Source organism: Ursus maritimus, unplaced genomic scaffold (assembly GCF_017311325.1).
Source record: "Ursus maritimus isolate PB19 unplaced genomic scaffold, ASM1731132v1 scaffold_34, whole genome shotgun sequence".
NCBI classification, from domain to species: domain Eukaryota; kingdom Metazoa; phylum Chordata; class Mammalia; order Carnivora; family Ursidae; genus Ursus; species Ursus maritimus.
The window spans coordinates 735,339-755,371 of record NW_024426008.1 but is presented as its reverse complement, the minus strand read 5'-3'; the positions used below and the strand labels follow the sequence as shown (position 1 = coordinate 755,371).

General features: G+C 39.4%; 1 pseudogene; it reads right to left on the bottom strand.

Annotated features, from left to right (window-relative positions):
* Positions 1-9,343: 9,343 nt before the first annotated feature.
* On the bottom strand, positions 9,344-9,860 carry LOC103682217 (annotated as a pseudogene).
* Positions 9,861-20,033: the final 10,173 nt, after the last annotated feature.

The window sequence follows — 20,033 nt, the reverse complement described above, 5'->3', positions numbered from 1 at the left end:
TTTTATCTTGAATAGATGCTGTACTTTGTCAAATGCTTTTCTTGCATGTATTGAAATGATTGTACGGATCTTATCCTTTATTCTGTTAATGTGATGTATCATACTGATTAATTTGTGAATATTGAACCATACTCACAATCCAGGAATAAACCCCACTTGATCGTGGTGAATGATTTTTTTAATGTATTGTTGGATCTGGGTTGCTGGTATTTTGTTGAGGATTTTTGCGTCTATGTTCATCAGAGATATTGGCTTATATTTCTCTTTTTTGTGGTATCTTTATCTGGTTTTGGTATCAGGGTAATGCTGGTCTCATGGAATGAATCTGGAAGTTTTCCTTCCTTTTCTATTTTTTGGAATAGTTTAAAAAGAAGAGGTATTAACTCTTCTTTAAATGTGTGGTGGAATTCGGCTACGAAGCCATCTGGTCCTGGACATTTGTGTTTTGAGAGTGTTCTGATTAGTGACTCAATTTCTTTGCTGGTTATTGGTCTGTTCAGATTTTCTATTTCTTCCTGTTTCAATTTTGGTAATTTATATGTTCCTAGGAATTTACCCATTTCTTCTAGATTGTCCAATTTTTTGGCACATATTTTTTCATAAGAATCTCTTATAATTGTTTGTATTTTTGTGGTGTTTGTTATTATTTCTCCTTTCTCATTTGTGATTTTATTTATTTGGATCCTTTCTCTTTTCTTTCTGATAAACGTGGCTAGAGGTTTATCAATTTTATTGATCTTTTCAAAGAACCAGCTCCTGGTTTCAATTAAACAGTTCTGTTCTTTTTTTTAGTATCCATATCATTTATTTCTGCTCTAATCTTTTTTGCTTCTTGAGGTAAGCCTGTATTGCTACATACATCCCTGTTAGAATTACTTTTGCTGCATCCCAAAGATTTTGGACCATTGTGTTTTCATTTTCCTTTGTTTCCAAGTATTTTTTATTTCTTTTTTTATTTCCAGGTTGACCCATTCATTGTTTAATAGCATATTATTTAGGCTTCATGTATTTGCAGGTTTTCTTGTGGGCAGAAAAGGTGAATGGCATGACTTTGATTTTCTCAAATTTGTTGAGCCCTGTTTTGTGACCTAATATGTGATCTATTCTGGAGGAAATTTTATGGGCACTTGAAAAGAATGTGCAGGGGCGCCTGGGTGGCACAGCGGTTAAGCATCTGCCTTCGGCTCAGGGCGTGATCCCGGCGTTGTGGGATTGAGCCCCACATCAGGCTCCTCCGCTGGGAGCCTGCTTCTTCCTCTCCCACTCCCCCTGCTTGTGTTCCCTCTCTCGCTGGCTGTCTCTGTCTCTGTCGAATAAATAAATAAAGTCTTTAAAAAAAAAAAGAAAAGAATGTGCATTCTACTAATTTTGGATGAAATGCTCTGAATATATCTGTTAAGTCCATCCAGTCCAGTGTATCATTCAAAGCTGTTGAGTTTCTGTTTAGATGATCTGTCCATTGGTGTAAGTGGGGAATTACAGTCCCCTAATCTTATTGTGTTATTATCAATTAGTCCCTTTATGTTTGCTATTAACTGTGTTATGTATTTGGGTGTTCCCATGTTGGGTGAATGAATATTTACAATTATTATATCTTTCTGTTGGATTGTTTCCTTTATTATATAGTGTCCACCTTTGTCTCTTGTTAGAGTCTTTGTTTTCAAGACTAGTTTGTTGGATAAAGTATTGCTACTCTGACTTTTCTTTGAAATCCATTTGCATGATAAATGTTTCTCCATCCCTCAGTCTCAATATACAGGTGTCTTAAGGTCTAAAATGAGTCTCTTATAGGCACACATAGGTGGGTCCTGGTTTTTTATCCATTCTGATACCCTATATCTTTTGATTGGAGCATTCGGTCCATTTCTACTCAAAGTAATTATTGATAGATAGGTATTTATTGTGGGTTTTTCTGGAGATACTCTCTGATCCTTTCTTATCTTTCTCTCTTTTATGATTTGCTGGTTTTCTTTAGTGATATATTTGGATTTCTTTCTTTTTATTCTTTACATATTTACTAAGTTTCAGATTTGTGGTTACCTTCAGGTTTGTACATAACATCTTCTTCATATAGCAGTCTGTATTAAGTTGATGGTCATTTATTTGAACCCATTTTTTATTCCTGTCCTCCCCACATTTTAGGTATATGTGGTTATATTTTATATCCTTTTATTTTTGTGAGTTCCTTGACTGATTTTTTATAGAAATATTCATTTTTACTGGTTTTGTGTTTCCTACCCTCATATTGTCACTTTTGGTCTTTTTTTTCCACTCACAGAGTCCCCTTTCAGGGCTAATTTTGTGGTGACGTTCTCCTTTAGTTTTTAATCAGTGAAACTCGTTATTTCTCCTTCTATTTTGAATGATAGCCTTGCTGGATAGAGTATTCTTGGCTGCAGGTTTTTCCCACTCAGTAGTTTGAATATATCATGCCAGTCCATTCTGGTTTGGAGAGTTTCTGCTGAAAAATATGGTGATAGCCTATGGGTTTTCCCTTATAAGTATCTGTCTTCTTTTGTCTTGGTGCTTTTAAGATTTCTTCCTCATTGCTGTATTTTGCTAGCTTAATTATAATATACCTTGGTGTGGCTCTATTTTTGGTGATTTTGTTGGGGGTTTTCCATACCTCCTGGATCTGGATATCTGTTTCTTTCCCCAGATTGGGGAAGTTTTCACCTATTAACTCTTCAGATAAGTTTTCTGCCTCTTTTTCTCTCTCTTATTCTTTGAAGACTCCTTTAATGGGAATGTTACTATGACGGAGTCCCTGAGTTCCCTAAATCTATTCTCGTTTTGCATAATTCTTTCCCTATTTTGTTCAGTTTCACTGCTTTCCATTACTTTGTCTTCTAGGACATTAATTCATTCCTCTTCTTCCAGCCTGCTGTTTATTGCATCAAGTGTGTTTCTAATCTCATTTATTGCACTCTTCATCTGTTTCTTTTTTAACTCTTTTATCACTGTCATAAGGGTCTCACTCATGTCTTCTATTCTTTTCTCAAGTGCAGTGAGTATCCTTATGATCATTGCTTTAAATTCTCCATCAGGCATGTTATTTATACTGTTTTGCTTAGATCTCTGGCTGTGGTCTTATCTCATTTTTGATTTGGGATATATTCCTCCATCTTCTCATTTTGTCTAAGTCTTTCTGTGTGTTAGAGAAGCCAGTTATATCTCCTGCTCCTGAATGTAATGGCCTTATGAAGAAGTGGTCAGGGCCTAGCACATCAGGGAATGTCTCCAGTGTGTGCTGCATGCACTCTGGCTGCTGTGTTCTGGCTATTCTATCCTTTAGGCCGGTTGTGTGGAAACTCCTTGCCTTCTGTGGGCAGTGTTTCATCCCTGGCCTGAATATTAAAAGTTTTAACTAGTTGTCTTCTGGTCTCTTTGTGAAATGAGGGAACCAAGACTATGCAAAACTTTCTGGTCAAGAGACATGGTAGGGGTAGGTTTTTTTGCTGGTCTTCTAGGCGAGGGGACCCACTGACCTGGGACTGGGGTAAGCTTGACTAAGAAGGGCAGTTCCACAAGAGTGCAGGGAGTGGGCCTCCTGTTTTGGCAGCCTTCAGGTCGATTTCTGAGTATTTAGGATGATTTGGTAGTTATCTAGTTGTATTTGTAACACAAAGCAAGCCTAGGGTCCTCCTACTCTGCCACCATCTTCCCCCCTCTCACTGTGGTAAGAATTTTTACCCTTGATTGGCTTCTGCCAGTTTTCTCAGGCTCTCATCTGCAGGCTCTGTTATCTATCAAAATCTGGCAAAGTTTTCCATTAATTTTAATTTTAATTTTAATTTCCTCTTGGCTATTTAAAAGAATTTCATAGCAGTGTATCAGAAAATCCCTCAACAATACCATGAATCCTAGGAGGGGCCCTATGGGGTCCTCCTTCAAGGATAGATATGGAGGCATCTGTAGGGCCACTGACTTGGTGGACTTTTATGTCTCACAGTGTCTTCAGAGTGGAAAGACACCTCAGGATTACTAGAATAAGTACTTTAAAAGAATTACTAGAATACTAAAATACCAAAAAGAATTCCTAGAATAAGTACTTAAAAAAGGGGGGGAAGAAAGAGGGGAACTGTAGGAGTTAATGTTAGTCTTATAGTCTTTTATTTTAGGTACTTTATATATGTTTAATTTTTCATTAACCATTTGCAATGAAACTTTCAATAAAGCTATTTTGGCATTTTGAAGTCTTTTGGAGGCTTTTGCATGCCAGTTAAAATAGGTGTCCCATTCTATTTGTTGATTTGGGAGCCCTTGCTTTGAAGCTCACTTCTTAAATGAATGATCTTGTCTAATGGAATCATTTCTCATACTGGCCATTGTAATTTTAGATTGAGGTCTGGCACTTTGACAGCACCCTAACTACAAATGGAGTTTAACCCATATTTCGGTCCAGCCATATATTAGGGCCCCCAACCTGACAGTTACCAAGCCAAGTTCTCAGGACACAAATTTTAGTAAGATATTGCCATTTTTGTAGACATCTACAGCTTCCAGGATGACAGTTCTTAGATATAAAATAAGCAATTGTGCTGGAAGGTGGCATGCTCAACTCTTTGGAACTAAGGGTCGCATTTCTTTAGCTAAGCTTTGGGTCTCTCAGAGCCAAATTAATGCCTAAGAGGAGCATGCCACTGAGTTGGGGATTGTGTGGTGTTTTACAGTGTATCTCACTGCATGGACATTTTCTTGAGGTTGGCAGGTGACCTAGTGTCAGTCTAACCCAATCTATGACCAAGTTATCTTAACACAGAAGTCTTTGAGTTAAGTGGTTAGCACTCTAACAGCTTTTAAGTCTTGACCCATGCCCACTAATTTTATTTACACAAAACAAGATAAACATGTGCATATCAACACATCAGCAGTAACCAAAGAGGTGTTACTGTGAACTGGCTAATAGAGGCCTTGAATGTATCACTAGCAATTGTCAACATGGAACTAGGGATTAAAGAAAGTACTGACCCAGGAAACCCAAACAAATGAGGACTGCAAACTGAACCACCAGTAGTTCCTAGTGTGGAATCTGGGGAGTGAACCAAGAGCTGAAGGTTCCAATCAAATGGGGAGCTATAGACTTAACCAAGGGCTAGAGACTCAGGTTCCGGGTGGAACCATCTGCCAGCTCAAGCTGACATGCTAAGCCCTGGACTGGAAAGCCAATTAGATTGTGAGCTTGGCAGGAAGAAAATGAAGTTCAGAATGGAGAGGAATTTACTTATGACCCTCAAAAATGATAAGAAAGACAGAGAATTCAGGGGTGCCTGGTGGCCCAGTCAGTTAAGCATCTGACTCTTGGTTTCAGCTCAGGTCATGATCTCATGGATCATGAGATGAGCCCAGAGTCAGGCTGCATGCTCAGCTTGGAGTCAGCTTGGGATTCTCTCTCTCCCTCTTCTTCTGCCCCTCCCCCCACTCATGCTCTCACGTGCAGCTCTGTGTGTGTGTGTGTGTGTGTGTGTAAAATAAATAAATAAAGTCTTTGGGAAAAAAAAGAAAGAAAGAGAATGCAAAGGGTTTGTGGGTATCAGTGCCTGTGTTTCTCATTGTCCCTAAAGCCAACAGAAGTTTCCCTCAGATCCCACCACTGCCACCAATATTGTTAAACAAAATTCATCTGAGTAAATTTTAAAGATCTTATTGGCTTTATTCAATGATTCATGAATCAGGCAGCATCCCATCTAGCAGATAGAAGGGAGCTCCAAGGAATTGTATAAAATGAATTATAAGAAGTGGGGGGGAGGACAAGAAAGTTAGTAGCCAAGAATGGATTCTTTGTGACAAGGTCACTTTCCTCTAGAAGACAGCAAGGGTCTATCAGAAAGATTACCTCACTTCTGCTAACCGGATAATTCCAGACTGGTTTAAAATTCCACTCCTGGGAGAGGTTGAAACTATAATTAAGTTAGGTATTAAGTTTCAGTTTGGTGATGTGGGACTTAGCACAAGTGACTCTATTTGAGGTCTTTTGTGTCTTTTTTAAAATATCAAGATAAATTAAAACATGAATAAAACGAAGCAAGATTTTTTTTCACTTTGAAAACATATCAATAAGAGCATTTCAAGCTGCTTGATTGCTACAAAATCTTCTATTCTAGTTATTGTGGGAAAGTGAGCATAACATAAATCCTTTTAAATGATGTCTTCACAGATAAAAGTGCAAATAAAATAACTTTGCAAATAGATGTAGATGAAATAGGATAAAAATGTCTGATCACTTGTTTTGAGGGTAACAGAAAGATATTTTACCATAAAAATTTTTCCAAAATAATTTCCTCAATGTTCTGTTTGGCAACAGACACAAACTTGAGTTCCAAAAAGTCCTCTTACAAAGACAAATCTAGCGAGGAAATGGTTTTCCACAATATTTTAAAGGTATTTTTAAGCTCTAATAACAGGAAAGTATCTGCACAAACCAGGTACATTTTTCATCCAAAAGAGCATTCCTCAAAATGTTTTTTAAGAACCTTGCCCATGAGAGTTTCATTAAGTCAAGAGTATGAGGAAACAATTTTTAGCATCAATTTGCCCTATATACTGTCACAAATGCCCAGATACCTCCTAATAAGCAATGATGTATTCCTTTTTTTTTTTTTATGTTCTGTTAGTCACCACACAGTACATCATTAGTTTTTGATGTAGTGTTCCATGATTCATTGTTTGCATATAACACCCAGCGCTCCATGCAATACGTGCCCTTCTTAATACCCTTCACCAGGCTAACCCATTCCCCCAACCACCTCCCCTCTAAAATCCTCGGATTGTTTCCCAGAGTCCATAGTCTCTCATGGTTCATCTCTCCCTCTGATTTCTCCCCCTTCGTTTTTCCCTTCCTTCTCCTAATGTCCTCCATGCTATTCCTTATGTTCCACAAATAAGTGAAACCATATGATAATTGTCTTTCTCTGCTTGACTTATTTCACTTAGCATAATCTCCTCCAGTTCCGTCGATGTTGCTGCAAATGTTGGGTAATCATCCTTTCTGATGGCTGAGTACTATTCCATTGTATATATGGATCACATCTTTATCCATTCATCTGTTGAAGGGCATCTTGGCTCCTTCCACAATTTGGCTACTGTGGACATTGCTGCTATGAACATTGGGGTGCATATGGCCCTTCTTTTCATCACATCTGTATCTTTGGGGTAAATACCCAGTAATGCAATTGCTGGGTCATAGGGTAGCTTTACTTTTAACTTTTCAAGGAACCTCTACACTGTTTTCCAAAGTGGCTGTACCAACTTGCATTCCCACCAACAGTGTAAGAGGGCTCCCCTTTCTCCACAACGTCTCCAACATTTGTTGTTTCTTGCCTTGTCAATTTTTGCCTTTGTAACTGGTATAAGGTGGTATCTCATTGTGGTTTTGATTTGAATTTCCCTGATTGCTAATGATGTTGAACATTTTTTCATGTGTCTGTTAGCCATTTGTATGTCTTCATTGGAAAGTGTCTGTTCATGTCTTCTGTCCATTTTTTGACTTGATTATTTGTTTTTTGGGTGTTGAGTTTGAGAAGTTCTTTATAGATCTTGGATACCAGCCCTTTATCTGTAGTGTCATTTGCAAATATCTTCTCCCATTCCCTGGGTTGCCTCTTTGTATTCCTAATATTCTTAGAAATTACTCTTGGTTTCAAATAGGAGATCTGATTTGGGTTGCAAGTAACAGTAAGCCTATCAGACCAGCTTAGGGAATGAAGAGAATTATTGAAAGGAAAGAGGGTGTCTAATGGACTCCAAAGTCTAATAGACTCTGGAGCTAGGACTCCAGAACCTGAAATTGGTCATCAGAACCTTCTGAAAACACATGGTTTCTGGCCTCAGTTCCCCTCATTATAGATGTGCTTCATTCTTTTCTCTCTGTAGATACACTTCTTTGCTTCCCCATATATATGGTTAAATGTACATCACTGTAAACCAGCACGTGAGTTATTCATGCCATATTCAAGTCACCAACACAAAGAGACTGGCATTTGCAAATCTCAATTTCAAATTACTAGAAGGCAGAATTTGATTGTCTGGATTGGGCCAGGGGATCCAATCAGCAGACACAAGTCACTGGTAAAAAGGTGGACTCGGGTCTCTATGATCTGAAGGACAGTTCTCAGAGAAGAGGGAGATAGCTTATAGACAGCACTGACAATGCAAACAGTACATCTTTTTCAGTAAGATGTATGTTTCCCACCTATCAGTTGATCATGAGTGTGCATTATGCGTTGTCACAGTCATCTGGATGACGTCGTACTCAGTTGCATGACAGCACCATAATTTCCGGAGCAATCCCCTATTGAAATAGCAGGTTTTTAGTTTGGTGTTTTTATAATCAGTATTTTGATGACCATGCTTACAGTTAATTCTTTCCATATGCACATGATAATTTTCTCAGGTTGTACTTTTCTGAGTAGAATTGATAGATCTGAATGTTTACAAAACTTTTAAATCTTTTGATATGTATCGGAATATTATTTGATCTTGTGTATTCAACTTGGTGGTCCCTGAATTCAAGGTCCTTGTGTCCTATGTCTTTTTTTTCATTTTCTCCAGCAACTTTCAAGTTGTAGAGCACACTGTAGAGATTAAATTAATATTTGTTAATTAACTGACAAACTTCACAAGTGAATATGTGTGATGTGGTTGGGGAAACACCAGATTGAATTATATGAAATTTGTTTAACACACAAATAGGGATGTTAGTTGTTAATAATTTAGACATTATTAATTGGGATTTGACTCTTGGAAAAGGACACACACTAAAAATATTTGTAGTTCTTACACTTACCAAATTCATTTGATTAATCAGAGGGAATAAAGTACCCAATGTACCATCTTGAACCATAATTACCCTGATATGTAGCAAGAAGCTACATGTCTCCCTCCTTTCTATATTTAGAATGACACCATGGCACTATCCAACCACCCAAATATCTATTCTCCCCTTCTTTCTTTCTTTTTTTTTCCGGGATATTTTATTGTTTGACTGACAGAACACACAAAACCAGGCAGAGAAGTGCCCAAGGAAATGAGGGTTACATTTCATTATTGTTTGCCCTTTGGTCCTTCATCTTCTAAGCATTTATTAGATTTTCTTTTAAAGATGTTAGACATTTTATTTTTATCACAAGTGCAATCCAGATGTGAATAAATACATGTATTATCTTTTAACATCTGCCTCCCCACCTGTGTTCCTTTAAATAGAAAAAAGGGCTAAGTTTCTCTTCAAAACATATTTGGCCATACCTGTCCCACCTGTTGTTTTAAAAACAGACTGTAACTTACCTTTTGAAATTCCTTCTTGAACTATAGCTCATTCTGTTTAAAAAATCTTGGGAAGGAAGTCCTATTGATATTGTCAATAGTCTCCAGAAGGTGAGAATGGTAACTGGGCTGAAGGCAACTGAGAGGGGTCTTCAGCAAACTGAGGGCCACTGGGAAATTGTGCAGAGGCAGATCTTGTCAACAAGATACCAGCACCTTCAATTAAAGCTAGGAGAATGCCACCCATTGCAGCTGATCCAACCATGGCCACCAGTCCATTTCCTGCTGCTTGTATGGCTCCTTTTAAGGCACTACTTATGATGGAGTTCCAGGGATCTTCTTTCCCTCTAACTCGAACCATTCTGCAGTCAATCATGGAAAATGAACCTCCCCAAACTGCAAAGCTACTTCCCAACTGCAGAGCCCTGGTTTTAATACCTGTCAAACTCCCTCACAGTCTGTAGTTTACTCCCACTGGAGAATTGCAAAAAACCTTTGATTGCTTGAAAGATACCACCACCTATGGTATGCATTGTAAAGACCCCACCACAATCATCCACAATTTGCCAAGGGCAAGGTTCTCACATGTACTCCTCCATCTTGACCTCCCCTTCTTTCTTCACGATAAAATCCCCGTATTGTTGGTGCATCTCTGTGTCTAGCTAAAATTCTGCATCTACCGTCCTTCCTCATTGTCAGTGAGGTGTCAACTATTGTTGTTAAGTGGAATCTCAGGAAACTTCTTTAAAAAATAGACTCTTTTGTACTTTCACCCTTCTTCCCTCTTCAAGCCTGAAATGTGAATGTGACATCTAGAGATCTAGCAGCCATTTTGAAAAACAGAAGTTAAGAGTTAAGGATGGTAAAGCAGAAAGGTAGAAGGAATCTGAGCTTTTGATGACTTTGATGATTTGAGCCATATCTACCAAGATTGCCCAGTTCTGCATGTTTTATGTGAGAGAGAAATAAACTTTGATCCTGTTTAAGTCACTCTTATTCCTGAAATACATAACTAACAGTCCAAAGCCATTCTAACTAGTAGAATACCTATATCCAAGTTGGATTTTGACTGGATAGTTCTAATGATAGAGTTTACTGGTGTGGCACACAAATAGATGGCCACCAAAGATTTGTGTTTCCCTTCCACAGTGTGGAGTGTTGCCACAAAGGGATTAAGCAGGTAGAGACTAATGTTTTGTCATTCCTTACATCTGGGTATGGCCATGTGACTTGTTCTCAGTAATAAAATGTGAGCAGAAGTGATGTGTGCTGCTTCCGGACCAGCAATGTTAAGAAGAGGACATGCCTAGCCCACAGTCTCTTCTGACTGTAAGCTAGATGCGGAGAATCAAACCAAGGACACCGAGGCCCTAGAAGATAGCAGAACCCCAGTCAGGCTCTACCACTCCAAAGATGGAAGCTGCCAGCAATTAAGAATCTTATGGACTGTACATGAGTGAGAAATAAGCATCTATCATGACTGAGCTATTACAGTTTTTGGTTCATTTGTTATAGTAGCCAGATTTACCTTAAGTAATACAGAAATTAGTATTGGAAATAGGATATTGACGTGACAAAAATCTAAAATATGTGAAGCTCAGTTCGTGATCGGGGGATACAGTTAAAGAAGCTAATGTCAAAAGCTGAATAAACACAGATTCAGTTCATGCAGCCACAAGACACTTGGCGAAGCTAACTGATGAGTTGAAAAGAAGACCAGAATCTACGAGTCAGTAACTTTAGTGGAAATGGGTGTAAGAGTTGGCATGATCGCATATACTGACATTTACTTTCTGCTTTTAGCAAGTTATTATATATAAAAAAATAAAGATGGACATCTGGGGAGAACTGGCCGGCTTGTAAGCAGAAATGGAAGATAACAGAGAAAATCCAAATATTTGGGGCTTCTAAGGGTTGCAGAAACTGACTGCAGACCCCAACAGTAAGAGAAAAGACTGAAAGAGGTCTTAGGTACCAAAACTTACACCTAAAGTAACGATCCATCAGGAATGCAGCATTATGGGGCACCTGGATAGCTCAGTCATTTAGGTGTCTGCCTTTGGCTCAGGCCATGATTCCAGGCGCCTGGGATCAAGCCCCACATCATTGGGCTCCCTGCTCAGCTGGAAGTGTGGTTCCTCCTCTGCCTCTCCCCCCACCCAACTTGTGCTCTCTCGCTCACTTACTCTCTCTCTCTCTCAAATAGGTAAATAAATAAAACATTAAAAAAAAAAAGAATGCAGCATTCTCATCTACCATTTCAGAAGGCCTCTATGTAGTCCCCGTTAAGAGAGCAATAGGGATAAAAGAAACAGAGAAATAGATTTAGCCTTCAGAATTCTGCCCTGGGTGCAGTTATAAACACATTGAACCACCCGGATGCAAACAGATCAGAAGCCTACTAAGTGTCACACTGAATTCATGAGCACAAGAAGTCACAGAGATTATGGCCAAAGGAGTTCTTTCTAGACAGCATGCTTGGACTCCACTAAGTGAACTGCTCTCCCACCATTACCAATGCCCGCCCTGCAGGATTTTGTCATTGCTATGGACAAATTGCTATGCCTGCTGTGTTTCTCCATTTTTCTTGTCTGAATGGGCATTTTATCCTGTCTCTATTCCACCATTATATATCGTAGAGCAGACAGCTTTTTGGTTTTTAGCGTGTAAACCATGAGGAGTCACTTTTGGGTTTTGTAGAGAGGCCTGTGTACCACCTGGATGTAGTAAATTGGATGGGTCTTGGGAGGAATTGAGTACGCTCTATGTGTGGGAAGGTGGGTGCTCTTGGAGTTTTGTTGGTTACGTGATAAGCTAGAGAGAAGCGGATAGTTGTCCCCTAAGGTTCGTTTTCTACAAAAACTCTTTTTCAGTCAAAAGGATAAGATTTCCTCGCTCTCTATGTATCTAGGTGGGGTCATGTGACAAGAAACTTTATGGTTTAGCAAAACCTCCAGGTGATCCTGGTGACTGCTCAACGTGGGGGTCATTGCCTTAATGGAGCTCGGTATCTAAAAAGCTGGAGTCCTTTCCCCAAGGAGGAAAACCATACGTTAATCAGGAACACTCATTCTGGACTTAACTTGAGTGAAAAGTTCTTTCATACCTGAGCCATCATACATTTGGGGATTTATCTGTTTCAGCAGTTTAACTCAGTTGGAGAGATTGGAAAGGGACTAAGAACCAAAACCACCGACATTCCACCCATCCTGGATACTGAGAACTGAACCTGCTTCACTTACCTTATTCTCTACATTGACATAATTTTTTTATTCCTCTGTCTTCATTACTTTTCTGGGAGTCGCTTTCCTCAGCAAGCTTTGAGAGTTCATCACAGAACTTCCCAAAAGAAAGTCTCCAATGGAAGACATCAACAGGCAGTCTGTGCCCTACAATTCTTTGAAGCCCGAGCCTCAAAACCCATTCCTTATTGTTTTCACCAATCCTGACCGTCTTATTTGATCAGTACCTGATTCTAATCAAATCCCTTCATTGAAAGACCTATCTTAAGACAAACTTCAAATTCTCAATAAATTCTGACCTGACCATCCCCTCTTTGAGACCCTGCCAAAGCTCTGAGGAGGTGTGGTTCTTACCAATCCAAGCAATAAACTCAGCTTTATCTTATCAATAGACTGTGTTGGTGATATTTGGAAATCATCACTGGACAGGACTAACAAAATACCATTATATCCATGAGTTGCTTAGTAAATAAGGTAAGTAGAATTCATGTAGATTAAGAGCATATAATAATTTATGTGCATATAACTAGAAGAATGAAATCATGACCTCTCATCCTCCCTAGACAGGGTATGACCTTGGCCAAGAATGTAATCAAGAACTTGCAAGTTCTGATTTTACCGCCTCAGCTAGGTCTAATACAGCTAAGGGAGCAGCTGTAAAAAGGTCCAGTTTATGAGCTAACAATAGGTTTTCTCTGTCTTCCTAGAAGACACAGTGGTCATAATTTGAAAGCAGAGTGGAGAAGGGGGGATGAGGGAAAAGAACCAATACTGCTTATGTTATATTTGTGCAGTAAATAATGCACGGGACAGATTGTATTGATTGAGAAATGGCTTATAAATTATGAGTCAGCAGGAAAATACTTCTCTTCCTCCTCATGGGTTTACTGCATTACTTCTGAGAATTAAAATTTGTCCTTGGGAGATGGTATGATGAACATGATAATGTATTTGTGTATTTTATTCAGTAGTTCGCCTGGACAGCCCAGAGAATAAAAAATAGGTTCAACTTCCACTGGAGGAGAGCTATCAAGAGAACTCGATGTTAAGTGACCGACAGCTACTCTGACATGCTTCCTGAGATTGGAGCACCAGTCTTCCCTCGCACCTTCCCTCACGTGTCCTGACACTTGGTGAGCCACCACCAACTTTGGTTCTCAGGCCCTCTTCTCTGGAGTATAATTCCAATCTGGATGAAGTAACTCATACTTGAGCACTTCGACTGCTGTGCGGAGAGAGGTGTGGATCTCCAGTAAGACCAACCCTTATGGATTGGGACTAGAGTTTCTTTGAAAGTGGCAGGGATGGGGAACATCTATGTATGACAGGGTTTACAGAAAGACGTACTTTCATAGGCCTAACAACAGAGAAGCAAGAAATTCAAACAGGAAAGAGGAGGAGTCCCTGTGGAGGGTTTAGTTCCTTCAGCACTAATACCTAGGACTTCAGGAAGACTTTTCAGTGTATACTTTTGAATTTTTCCTCTCCTGTGTGATAATTCCAAACATTTGGTGAGCCTGGTATATCCTCAGAGGCATGGGTAGTAGACATATGAACACTATGGGACAAAGCAGAAAGGAAAGTCTGGCTGGCTCCTCATTCATGCTCCCTGGGCCTGTGTGGACAAAGCAGCATCCGATTCTAGAACCAATGAGTTCCATACATGAGAGAAACCATATGATAATTGTCTTTCTCTGCTTGACTTACTTCACTTAGCATTTTCTCCTCCAGTGCCGTCCATGTTGCAGCAAATGTTGAGAAATCATTCTTTTTGATGGCTGAGTAATATTCCATTGTATATATGGACCACATCTTCTTAATCCAGTCATCTGTTGAAGGGCATCTCGGCTCCTTCCACGATTTGGCTACTGTGGACAATACTGCTATGAACATTGGGGTGCATATGGCCCTTCTCTTCACTATGTCTGTATCTTTGGGGTAAATACCGAGAAGATCGGTAGGAGAAGGAAGGGAAGAATGAAGGGGGGGTAAACAGAAGGGGGAATGAACCATGAGAGACTGTGGACTCTGGGAAACAAACTGAGGGCTTCAGAGGGGAGGGGGGTGGGGGATTGGGATAGGCTGGTGGTGGGTATTAAGGAGGGCATGTATTGCATGGAGCACTGGGTATTATATGCAAGTAATGAATCATGGAACATTGCATCAAGAACTGGGGATGTACTGTATGGTGACTAACATAACAAAATAAATATTATTAAAAAAATTTTTTAAATCCACATAAAAAAAAAAAAGAACCAATGAGTTCCAGATGGTGATGGGGGGAGAAAGGACAGAGCTGATAAGGACAGGGAGCCGCAGCTGTTGGGGGATAATTCCGGAGGACTTAAAAATGCGATCAGTTCCTATAAATACATATTACATACTTTAACTACTTGCATGTATAATTTTGAATGTACAGTAGAAAAAACAGGCCAGTGAAGGAATTACATATTTTGATGAAGATCAAATAAGAAATCCCTCTCTCTCACGCACTAAGCTGGACATTATTTGTATATGATGGTATTGAGCGCTCCACAAAGTCTATACAAGTTTTTATAACATTGTCCTTTTTACGAATTCATGGAAACTGAAAAGAAATTAGTGGTTGCCTTGGGCTAAAGGTGGAAATGGGATTGACTCCAATTAGGCAGAGGGGTCTTCTGTGGGTGAAGAGGAAGCTCTAAAAGGAGATCGTGGATGCACGACTTCGGAAACTTATTAAACTGAACTGTGCACTTTACAATAGGAGGATTTTGTAGAATGTAAATTATTCTTCAATGAAACTGTTTTCAACAAAACCCCAAATTGCCCTTTTCAGTTAAAAAGAAGACTTACTTGGGATACCTGGGTGACTCGGCGGTTAAGCATCTGCCTACGGCTCAAGTCATGATATCGGGGTCCTGGGATCAAGCCCTGCTCAGTGGGGAGTCTGCTTCTCCCTCTGCCTCTGGCCCTCTTCCCCACTCATGCTCTCTCTCTCCCCAATAAATAAATAAAATCTTAAAAAAAAAAAAGAATACTTAAAATCCTCATTGAAAAAACTCTCCTATGAATGTGCATCCTAAGTGCTGCCTGGCCTTCAATCAGAGAATACATTAAGAAAAAATAATTCCAGAGCATTCCATCTGAAATGCCAAATTGACGACTTCACTGACAATATATTACACATCAACTTTTTAATTAAATAATTAAATCACACTTACTTTTGGAACTGGTTGTGAAATATCTACTAATGTAGAAAATGGTTTTCAACTGTATATGTACAATATATTGTTAAAGTTCCTTTAGAATAAACTGTTATTATCATTATGATTTTTTCATGCCTTGGAAAACAGCTAAAGCTGGTGATATCTTTCTGTCTCAAAATTTTTCAGAGCAAATCGTTTGAATTAGTTCTTGTTTATATTGCCTGACCTGAATCACCTGGCTAAAGCTGACCACAACATGAGCAGAATCTGGAATTGGGTCTGAGAGAACCAGCCCATTTGTGGGTAGCTGGCATGTCAGCAGGTAGGTTGAGGGGCTGGGGGGCCGCAGTCTGCCATGTGGATGGAGAAGTGAAGACAGATAACCTAAGAAAAGACGAAATCTGACCCACAGAGCCCACTGAGAAGAGTTCAGAGCAGGGCATACTGCCTAACCTCTCAGTGACCCTTCAGCTCCCAGAGGCCTTGGCCCTTTTCTGAGGCCAGCTGCATTTCTGCCCATGGTCTCCAGAGGACACCTGTCTTTCTGTTTTGTGTTACTTGAGACAGAAACGTAATTACATGCACAGGAACACCACTAGGAGGACAGTCACCAAAATGGCAATGCTGGTTCCATCTGGGTAGTGGGATTGCTGGTGATGTTTATCTCCTTCTTGCGCTTGTATATAATTTAAAATTATCATTTTATAATAAGGTTACTTTTTTATTGTAGTAAAATACATATAACATAAACTTTACTGTTTCAACCATGTGACAGTGAAAATTCAGGGGCATTTAGTACATTCACGATGTCGTGCAACCATCACCACTATCTGGCTCCAGGACATTTTCATCACTCCAAAAGGAAACCGGGTACTCATGAAGCAGTTACTCCCCATCCCCCGCCTCTCTCTAGGACCTGACAACCGCTAAGCTGCCTTCTGTCTCTATGCATTTGCCCATTCTTGAAGGTTGCAATCATTTTTTTAAAGTTGAATATGCAGAAAACAATAGCAGACCCTGGCAGTCTGTGGCTCCCTTGCTAACCTACACTGGAATGCCTCTGACATTTGCAAGCACTGCCGTGGAAATTTCTGATCTCTTACAACATTAGACTTAGGCAATAAATTTCAGATTTATCTAATTAAAAGTCATAAAGTGAATGAATATTATAAATAAGTTAGTTTAAGCACTCATATTTTCTTTCTTTTTTTTTTTTAAAGATTTTATTTTTATTTATTTGACAGAGAGAAGGAGGCAGCAAGAGAGGGAACACAAGCAGGGGGAGTGGGAGAGGAAGAAGCAGGCTCCCAGCAGAGGAGTCTGATGCGGGGCTCAATCCCAGGACTCTGGGATCACGCCCTGAGCCGAAGGCAGACACTTAACGACTGAGCCACCCAGGCGCCCCGGTCTTTCTTTCTTTTTTTTATGCTGGGCATGTGTTTTATGCTGGGCGTGAATCTCATGACCCTGAGATCAAAACTTGAGCTGCAATCAAGAGTCAGAGGCTTAACCGAGTCACCCAGACGCTCCTAAGCCCTGATATTTTCAAATGTGCACGTGCCAAAGTAAGAAAAATTATTTCCTAAATATAACCTTTCTGGCTCCTTTTGAATGATCTTTGTCCTTACTGCCAATATTTGTGTGGCTTTCATGGAACGGAAGTATGACAATTAATAGGCTTAATGATAATGTCTTTTTTTCTGTATCTGGACTTAAAAACTAAATGACAACATTTTTACTGTTACTTGGAGATTCTAAGAATTTTTTCCAGCTTACTAGATTAAGTGAAAGGAATATGTAGGGCAATATATAAATTTCAAGGGTAAGAAAACAAAACTATTTCACAAAATTTACAAGAAGAAGCAAAACAAAACTATTTCACAAAATTTACGAGAAGCAAAACAAATAAAACTATTTCACAAAATTTACAAGAGGCAAAACAAACCAAAATATTTTTAAAAAGATTTTATTTATTTATTTGATATATATAGAGAGAGCTCACAAGCAGGGGGAGTGGCAGGCAGAGGGAGAGGGAGAAGTAGGCTCTCCACTGATTGGAGAGCCCAACGCAGGGCTCGAGCCCAGGACCCTGGGATCATGACCTGAGCTGAAGGCAGATGCTTAACCAACTGAGCCACCCAGGCGCCCCTAAACAAACCAAAACTTTAAAATAAAAATTAAACCAAAGAACTTCATAAAGAGACATGTCAATGATCAAGACTTATTATATGACACTAATTCTTCTACTTGGAAAGAGAATTTATAGATGTAAGTAGACTCTACCACTAATTTAACTTTGAAATATGGTCTTCATGCTAAAAACTCTCAAAACTCTGATTAGCCACATAAGGATGCAGTAGACAATTACTGGTTTTGAAAAAAGATTCAGTAGCTTTGCACATCAATTTATGATGATGAATCAGAAAAATGCCGATTTATTTAAAAACAATCTAGCTTTAAAAAACATTTATAAATGAAACGAGTACCACCCTCATGATTGTATGAGGAGGAAATGAGATGGAGTGTGAAATTTGGTACTCAGTGAACAGTTTTTAAAAAGTGAAATTGGGGGCGCCTGGGTGGCACAGCGGTTAAGCGTCTGCCTTCGGCTCAGGGCGTGATCCCGGTGTTGTGGGATCGAGCCCCACATCAGGCTCCTCCGCTGGGAGCCTGCTTCTTCCTCTCCCACTCCCCCTGCTTGTGTTCCCTCTCTCGCTGGCTGTCTCTATCTCTGTCGAATAAATAAATAAAATCTTTTTAAAAAAAAATAAATAAAAATAAAAAGTGAAATTGACCCTCTTTGCAAGTCATTTCTCCACACTTCCGTATAGCACTGAATCCAGTTGACCCTTGAATAAGGTGGAGGTTCAAAAACTTGCCTATAACACTTGGCTCCCTCAAAACCTTAATGGCTAATAGTCTAATGTTGACCAGAAGCCTTACCAATAACATAGTCTATTAATACATATTTTGTGTATTTTATGTATTAATACTGCATTCTTACAACAAAGTAAGCTAGAAAAGGTTGTTAAGAAGATAAGGAAGGGGCGCCTGGGTGGCACAGTGGTTAAGCGTCTGCCTTCGGCTCAGGGCGTGATCCCGGTGTTCTGGGATCAAGCCCCACATCAGGCTCCTCCGCTATGAGCCTGCTTCTTCCTCTCCCACTCCCCCTGCTTGTGTTCCCTCTCTCGCTGGCTGTCTCTATCTCTGTCGAATAAATAAATTAAAAAAAAAAATCTTAAAAAAAAAAGAAAAGAAGGAAGAAAAAATACAGTACTGTACTATGTTTACTGAAAAAAATCTGCACATAAGTGCACCCATGCCATTCAAACCTGTGTTGTCCGAGGGTCAGCTGTACAATACTCTTCAGTGAACATATGTGAATTAATTATACAAAGCATGCCAGAAAAGTATGTAGTAATATACAATGTGTCATATAATAGAAATTCTTTATGATGATAATACATTCTGCAATTAGGAATGATTCTGATGTGTAAAAAAAATTTGCTGATTGTCTACCTAAAAATATAACCTTTCATTTTTTAAAGTTTTTATTGCAATAAAATATATATAACATAAAATGTACTATTTTAATCATTTTTTAATTTTGTCTTTTTAAAAAATATTTTTATTTATTTATTTGGCAGAGGGAGAGAGAGGGAGCACACTCAGGGGAAGCCTCAGGCAGAGGGAGAAGCAGGCTTCCCGATGAGCAGGGAGTCTGATGTGGGGCTCGATCCCAGGACCCTGGGATCATGACCTGAGCCGGAGGCAGACGCTTAACTGACTGAGCCACCCAGGCGCCCCTATTTTAATCATTTTTAAGTGTATAATTCAAGGGCATTAAGTACACTCACGGTTTTATGCAATCGTCAATACTATCAATGTCCAGATCTTTCTCATCAACCCAGAAAGGAACTGTGAACTCCATTCCCTCCTCCCCCAGCCTCTGGTAACCTCTATTCCACTACTGTCTTTAAGAATTTGCCTATTCAAGGTATATTCTCATATAAGCAGAATCAACTTTTTATTTGCTCTTAACCAGAGGGGGAAAAAATGTCTTCAACTTTGACTCCGCTTTCCTCCATACCAATGAATTGCCAAATCCTGTAGATTCTGTCTCCAGCATGTCTTCTGAATTTATTTCCTCCTTTCCATTCCTGCTGCCAAGGCCCTCAAGTTCAGACCTTGCTTGTTTCTTCTCACACCATTATAAAACCCTCCTTCCCAGGCCCCCTTCCTTCAGTTTCCTTCCTCAGTCCTTAACAATTTCCTGGAAGTGAGCTTCCTTAAGTATGAAACCAAGAGCTAAGACCATATATATATATATATATATATATAT